General features: G+C 39.4%; 1 long non-coding RNA gene across 1 annotated transcript in view; it reads right to left on the bottom strand.

Annotated features, from left to right (window-relative positions):
- Positions 1-6,762, bottom strand: part of LOC101633317 — a 16,862-nt gene extending 10,100 nt beyond the window's left edge. The window contains exon 1 of the long non-coding RNA XR_001145194.1: positions 6,606-6,762. This is a non-coding gene — a long non-coding RNA (uncharacterized LOC101633317). The remainder of the gene's footprint in view (positions 1-6,605) is intronic.
- Between the last annotated feature and the right edge of the window lie 1,088 nt (positions 6,763-7,850).

The raw sequence follows: 7,850 nt of genomic DNA, 5'->3' as shown, positions 1-7,850 counted from the left end.
ATGGGAGGAGGGGGGGAGGGCCGTAAGGAGAGGCTTGCAGGACTGTAAAAGGATTCACCAGAGACTGAGTGGGGAGCAGAACAAGCAGACTTAACTGATTTCAGTTAACTGATTTCACTGCGGAGGGGAGCAGCAGACAAGACAGGGGAAGTCTGCTGCTCCCTATGTTGGTCAGTTCCCCAGAACTAAGACTTAACCTCTAGGCCACTAAGGAGTCTTTAATGTACTGATAGAAGTTGACTTGATGATGGTGCCTTCAAATGTTTAAAATAGTCATTTGCCCACCTTCCTTTGGAACTATGGCATGGAACTGAAAAGTCTGCTGGTATCTTCTAGGAAAGGTTTTCTCCCTTATAAAAAGACTCACAAGGAAGTACTCCCTCCTCTCTTCTTGACTCTGATATCAGGTGTCTTCTCTTGATGCCTGAAACTATGATGGTATCATGCTAAAGATGATAGCACTACAACTATAGGGTCCATGTCTTCGGTTATATCCTTGAGTTGTTGAACCAATCAATGAAATAAGGCCAGAATTTTGATTTAAACAAAATATGTCCCTTATTTTTAAGTCATTCTTAATAGTGTAGAATTATTTTTATGTGGGTATTTTATTTTGCAGCCCAAAACATACTGATTAGGGATTATTTAATCCATTAGTTTTGTTGCATAGATAAAGGCTTGAGTAAGTAACTTGCTCAACTCCAATAATGATTAAGTGATAGAGTTAAGATTCAAATGCCAGTGTCCCGATTCTGGAGATAAAAGCCCTCTTAGAGAAAATTCTAGCTGGATTCAAAAAGAGAGAGGCCTAGTTGAACCTGAAGGGAAGAAATCTCAGGCACTCAGATGAAGAGGCCTTTGCTAGTGAGTACAAACCAAAAGGACAGGGCTCCAGCCAACTGAGAGTGACTCCTGCCTTGCTCCCGACCTTTCAGCCCACCCTTGAGTCTCCAGAAAGTCAATTAAAAATAAGCATTGACCATGTCACTGTCCTAGATACACAAAAATAACATTACTGTACATGACCAAAAGTGAACCAGATTCTCTCAATTTTTTTCCAACTTCCAAAAATAGTTAGGATTTTCTGCCAAAGAGAGTGGGGCTAGAATTCCCATGAAAAAACATCAGTCCATGGCATTTGCTCCAGTGGAGAAACTATTAAATACACACTGAAGAATGGAATTCTCAGTGCTCTCTCACCCTACCAGACTGCCTTTTGAAAGTAAAGGGGAAAAAGATTGTTTTCATATTGTGGCAAAACCATGATATGATGAAGAAAGCAGTAGACTTGGAAAACAGGGTCCTGCTCTGAAGGAATATTTGTCATTCATTCCTTTTAGTCACTCAGGATCTGACCCTTCCTGCAGAGGTTTGAGGAATCTTGTATCTTGAGACACAAGCCCCATCTCTCACTGTACAGCTTAAGAGGCCATATATTTATTCTCCCAGCTTCCCTTGTAGCTAGATATTATTACTGGTCTGTTCACTTCTTTATTCCCAGCACCTATTTCTGCATCCAATCCCAACTCAAAATTGTTTGTAGAATAAATGAAATTATTTGCTTAGGAACACATCAGCTATTTCTTGAAAGTATTATTTTGAGATTTTTTTGTACTGTTCAAATCAAGCCTTGCTAGCATCAAATCTTTAAGGAAACTTCAAGCTAACCTAAGACTAACAATAACCAAAAGGGGTTGGTTTGCACTTCACTGCAGGGTTGACTTTTTTGGAAGAACTCACAGCATTAACTATTTCTCTGACGATGATTGGTACTTTGGCTTTGAAGGTAATATTCTCCCATTGTACATTCATCTCCTACTCTATACCTTGGCTTATAATTCATGTGAAAACGTGCTGGGATAGAGGGTGACCAGATCTCCCTGGGCCACTTCCAGCCAAACACTTTCAGCAGAGACAACTCATAGTCCAGTCTCAATTGTTATATTTTGTAGTTACCATTAAAGGGTAAGATCAAGACAGCAAACAGTTTCCTCCTTTACAATTTAGCTTACAATCCAATCTTTAAGACTTTAATTAGTATCTTGATGAGTTTTATATAAGAGTTCTTTCGTTCAAATGGCAGCAGAAGCCTAAATTTAGATTTGTACCCAAAATTGAACATGAAACTCTTTTTGTCAGAATTGTACTTTTTCAGACCAATGTGTGGGCGTGGCAGTAAAAAAGGCAAGACACAAACAGACCCTGTAGTCCTTAATTGGAACAGAAGCTTCTCTGGACTGATCCTGAGTGTCCTAACAAGCTTTCATGGATGATCACAACAAAAGCTAACACTTATGAGCACTTATATGCCAGTCACCATCTGTGCTCCCCACACATATTAAGTCAGATAATCCTCACAAATCTTTTACATCACCATCAACATCCCCTCTTATAGATAAGACAAGGCTAGCACAGAGAAGTAAGTAATTTATCAAAGTCGCACAACCAAGAAGCAAGGAACTGAGACTTGGGCCAAAGCATCTAACTCCAGAATCTGCCCTTAATGTTGTACTTCACTGAGTACTAATCAGAAAGCATGATGCCACCTGCCATAGATAACACAAAGTACAATTCCAAATGATGAGCCAGGTTTAAGAATCAGTATAAAAAGAGCTGAAGAACAGTGAAAAAGATTAGGATCTTTTTAATAAGTCACAAAAATAACATGTTCACAGGAAAAAATGTATAAAATGCTAAAAAAAAATGTTTTAAAGAAAAATCTCATGTAAATTTGCTCCATCCACAGGTCTCATTCATCTGCCATTTATCTACCTATAAGTCCAAACACTTTTACCAAGGGTTGTCATTGACTCTGTGAAGCAAGTAAAATTGAACAGTTCACATAAGCTAAATTTTAGTTAATTTAGAAGAGGAAATAAAACATACACTAAAAAGTTTTATTATCTACAACTTGAGGCAAACTGTCATTTTAAATTATACAAATCGAATATCACAGTTCTAGACTATACTTTTAAATTATACAAATAGAGGATTTTAGGGCAGTGAACCTGTTCTGTGTGATACAGAATTTATAGCAGCAAACCTAAACTCTAAAGTGAATCAGCAGCTTTGGGTGATACTGATGTATCAATTGTCAATTCATTAGCTATAACAAATGCAACCAGTTGGAGCTAGGATTTTGGTAGTAGGCAAGGCTTTGCATATTTGGAGGCAAATAGTTCTACCTTCTGTTCAATTCTGCTGCAAATTTAAACCAACCCTTAGAAAGAAAACACTTAATAATAATAATGAACAACTACATATCAAAGACATTTTACAGGGGTGGAGTGAGGAATAGGATCGATAATGGGGAGGTGGCGGTATGGATTTGGTGATGGAAGCCCACAGGGATTACAACTGAGATGAAAAAAGGCACAAAATGATGTAAAAATAAACTATTGTTTAAAAAAAACATTTAAAACAAACAAAACATTAATACAGTATAAGAAAAAATGATGCAAAGTTAAAGTGACGAGCAACGCTTTATGAGTGTTCAGTTTGTGACACAGAGTTCTAACAAACTCTATAGGAATGAATGAACTTCAGTCCTCACTACACCTAAACAAGGTGAGATTATCTTTGAGTCTCTCTTTATAGATAAGAAAGCCAGTGAGCACAGAAGCTAAATCACCACAAGTCACATGCAGTAGTGCTGGAGTCAGAATTTAAATCTGAACACTGACTTCCAGAAGCCACAGTCATAACCACTATTGTCTTCTGCCTCTCTGGAGTTTTAGGACAATTAACAATGAAGAGACATCTTCTGGGAGGGGCAAGGTCCAGCAAGATCAGCATGATAAATGTTTCACCAAAGGCACAGAGAGCATTTGCAGCCGTAGAGACCAAAGAGCACTCTATTTTTCCCCTTCCCAAAGTAGTTCAGAGTTGGTGATACTACATGGTCACGTATCCACAGTGCAGAATGCCAGATTTCTAGTGATTAGGTGGAAGATTCACTGTACGTGAAATGACAGGCCCAGCACTGCTGAGCTGGCTCTTCAGACCACAGCTGGAGATTCTTGTCTCCAATTAGTCACCTTGTTCTGTGCCTCCCTCTTCCTTCTCACAGCTCCTCTATCTCAAATCCCTTCCCAGCCAGGGCTTGTCCCTCCAGGATTGCCCCAGGACAACACCCTGCCAGCCTCTCCACACTCCTCCTGGCACCCATACCCAGGTTGCTGTGTGACCCTGGAGGTCTGGCCTGAACTGGGACATTCTGAGCTGAACCTCAGAAGGTGGGAAAGTTCAGTGTTTGCCTGAGGCACAGGCATTCCACAGTAACTCTTCCATCCCAGTGATGTTCTCACTGTATATTTTAGGCCTGCGACAGGCCTACCTTCCTCACTCATCCTCCTCCAAGGGGCATTAGCAAGATTCTTTCAGATAGAAATTTCTTTCTGTAGAACTTTGTGAATGTTCACTTATTTTGCAAGCTTAAAACAATACCATAATTTATGATAAATAGTAAATACATGCATCTCAGTACTACTCACTACATTTCAGTTTTTCTAAAGTCTATAAAAGTACAAAAAAATAAAACTTTTCCAAGTTATACTTTAGTACATATTTAAAAATGATCTGTGGTAGCTTGCCTCTCAAGATGGCTACCATCTGTACAAGCCCCAAAGCCAAGAGTGACAATAATAAATTACTGTTTCAAGTCATTATGCGGGTTGGCCTATTACATAGCAATAGGTAACTAAATTATAATTATTCACATTAACTCCATAACTCTAAGAATCTAGAAAAACTAAAATGCTGATCAATATTCATGGACAAAATGGTTAAAATGTCATTGGTGGCCCTCCCTGATGGCACAGCGGGTTAAAGCACAGCACTAAGAAGCTTAAGCCAATTCCGCATGAGTTCGATCCCCACCTGCCCCAGAGGAGATCCACATGGCATGGCAGACCTCTCCTGACCCACCTGCTGCTCCCCTCAGCAGTATACTTCCTCGATCTGCCTGTTCTGCTCCCCTCTCTGTCTCTGGTGAATATTCTCACCCTCCACATCTCTGGCCTGTACCCCAGTTCTGTATGAATAAATAAATAAATATTTTTTAAAAAAAATGTCATTGGTGATCATTATAAAAGTTTTTAAAAGAATAATATTTAAATAAATTGTGCCTATGACTTGTTAGATAATCATTCAATATTTTAATATCATCAGAACATACTAATTGCTCTAACCAACATTTAAAAAAGGATTGAGGCCCTCCCTGGTGGTGCAGCGGATTAAGGCACAGCACTGAGAATCTAAAGCCGCTTCCGCATGAGTTCAATTCCTGCCTGCCCCGGAGGTGACCCCATGGAGCAGCAGACCTCTCCTGACCCGCCCGCTGCTCCCCTCAGCGGTGTACTTCGTGAATCTGCCTGTTCTGTTCCCCACTCTGTCTCTGGTGATGCCTCTCACCGCCCCTGAGCCTCTGGCCTGTACCCCAGTTCTGTATGCACTAATAAATCTTTAAAAAAAAAAAAAAAGGATTGAATCCCCCAAACCTGTAAATACTATAAAATATATATGGTCATATAATGTACATATGTGTAGAGATGATTACAAGTATATTTGCCAAAATATATTTGTTTTACCATGCTTCTGTTCATTCACACTAATGAAAGAGTAATGCATTTAATTGGAATATCTAAAACCAATAATACTTGAACATTTCATTAAGGCTTTCCTAAGTTATATAAAAAGAGAATATGCCATGGTAACTTTGAAATTGGTGTTTTGTTTTTCAATGAAAATGGAAAACTTAAAAACTAAAAATCTTTCATGATAAGATTTGTAAGTAATTTAGGTTAACCTTAGTCTATCAAACTTTAAACTAAGCACTATATACTTTAAACTAAGTAGTAGGAATGAAATGATTATTCTTTTCTTCTTTCTATTTTTCTGAATTTTTTTCCAGTAAACATGTAGTTTTATTTTTTCTGATCATAAGATAAAACATCAGACAATACAAAAGGACATCAAGATAGAATGACAGTCAACCAGGCCCACCTTCTGGAAGTAACCACTGTCAACTTCTAGTGTTAACATCTAGGATTTTTTCCACTTTAGATTCCAGTATATAAATGTGTACTTTCAAGCAGGCTAGAATAACATACATTCTGTTTTGTATTCTGATTTTTGTGCCTGTTTTACAATCACAGGGAAATAAATCTTCAAACATAAAACTGATGAAATTCTTCTCAGAACATTGCATTGCCTTGTATCACTCCTTTGGTACAAGTTCCCAGAGATGTGTTGATAGTCACAAATAATGTAATCACAAAAGCAAGACATCATGCCCCCAAAATAACTGAGTAATTGTGCCATTAAATAATAACCCATATACTAGAGAAGAAGAAAGTATTTAGCATGTTGAAGGAAATGCTTAATGCTTACCCTTATGGAAGCCAGTCTGCTTTAGAGGACCTTGAGCCAGACACCCACCCCAGCAAATGAGATCTGTTAAGCATAGAGATTACTGGCAGAGTTGTGTGGGGTAAGCTGGCCTGTGTTAGAACACCTCCTCCTTATCTGACCTTGGGAAAATAACTTCACTTCCATAAACCTCCATTTCCTTATGTGAAAAAACAAGAGGCAATTCTATCACTCACCTTAGAGGGATGTAATGCAGATTGAGTTGGACAGTCCATGTCTAGGTTGTGGTGATGTCATTATTCTTTCTTCTAGAAAGGGTCATCGCATTTGATTTTGCCTCCTTGTTCTGACAATCACTCAGATAACAACCACTTAATCCTTGCCCATATTCTGCCTGCATTCTATTAAAAAAAAAAAGTAACTTGGAAAAAAAGAAAAAATCAACAGGAATCAGTCATTTTACACTTAGAAATATGGATCACATTTTTAAATGTTCCACAGTCCATTTGCATGTACAATGGGCACTACCAGAGCTCAGAAATGGGAGGAAAGATTGTAACAGGGTGGTCCTTAGGAAAAGGAGAAGTTCCAGGTTTCCTGCTCCACCAGAAGGAGGGTGGAGCTGAGCAGAGAAAAAGGAGAGAAGAGAAGGAATCAGAGAAGAGAAGGAAGCTGGATGGAGAGCCAGAAGGAGACCTGAGGAAGCCACATGGAGCAGCAAGCATGTGATGAAGAAACCATGCTTGTTTCCTGGCCCTGGACTGGTTAAGGCAGATGTGGGTTAGAGACCCATGGGGAGGTGACTATGGCAGTGTTTATGTTGATTTTGATTTTGCTCTTCCTCCCAGGCTTCTGTGGCCATTTCTGACCCTTTTCCAGAAGGTGCTTTAGTCTTGTGGCAGGCTTTCAGGCCTTGCTTTGGGCCAATCCCTTTTGGGTTGACTTTTACCCACAAGGGGATGGGTAACTTCAGGTGTTTGATTTAGAAGTTATATTCTTTGTGTTCTGTATTGTGTATTCACTGTATTAAAGTCCCTTTTCATTAAAATTTTATGTTTTGTCTTGTTGCAGCAGATGGCAGAACCCACTTAGAGCAGGCAGATTTGGGGCTTTCTCCCTGTCCTGGAACCGATTTGGGGTGTCCTGTAACAGATTTGGTGTACTATAACAGATTTTGTCCTCTAACAGATTTGGGGTGCACTACAACAAGATTAACATCTGAGATTTGTCAGGCATTAGACTCAACAACCCTGGGTTGGGGGAAGGGAGGGCTAAAAATCAGGGAGGGGTAAAGGGTGGCTACAATTGCTGTTTGCTTTCTACATGCCCAGAAGCACACTCAGGGCAGTTATAGAACTGAATCCTCCCTACAAAGACTCTTAGTCCACTTTTACAAATGAGAAACCCAAGGAGTAAGGGAAGCAAACAGCTTGCCTAAGGACACACACCTGTAAGTGACTGGACCAGGATTTGAACCCTGT

Source organism: Condylura cristata, unplaced genomic scaffold (genome assembly GCF_000260355.1).
Source record: "Condylura cristata isolate star-nosed mole 26May11 unplaced genomic scaffold, ConCri1.0 scaffold00007, whole genome shotgun sequence".
NCBI classification, from domain to species: domain Eukaryota; kingdom Metazoa; phylum Chordata; class Mammalia; order Eulipotyphla; family Talpidae; genus Condylura; species Condylura cristata.
The sequence above is the reverse complement of the archived record's forward strand: the minus strand, read 5'-3'. Positions and strand labels throughout refer to the sequence as shown.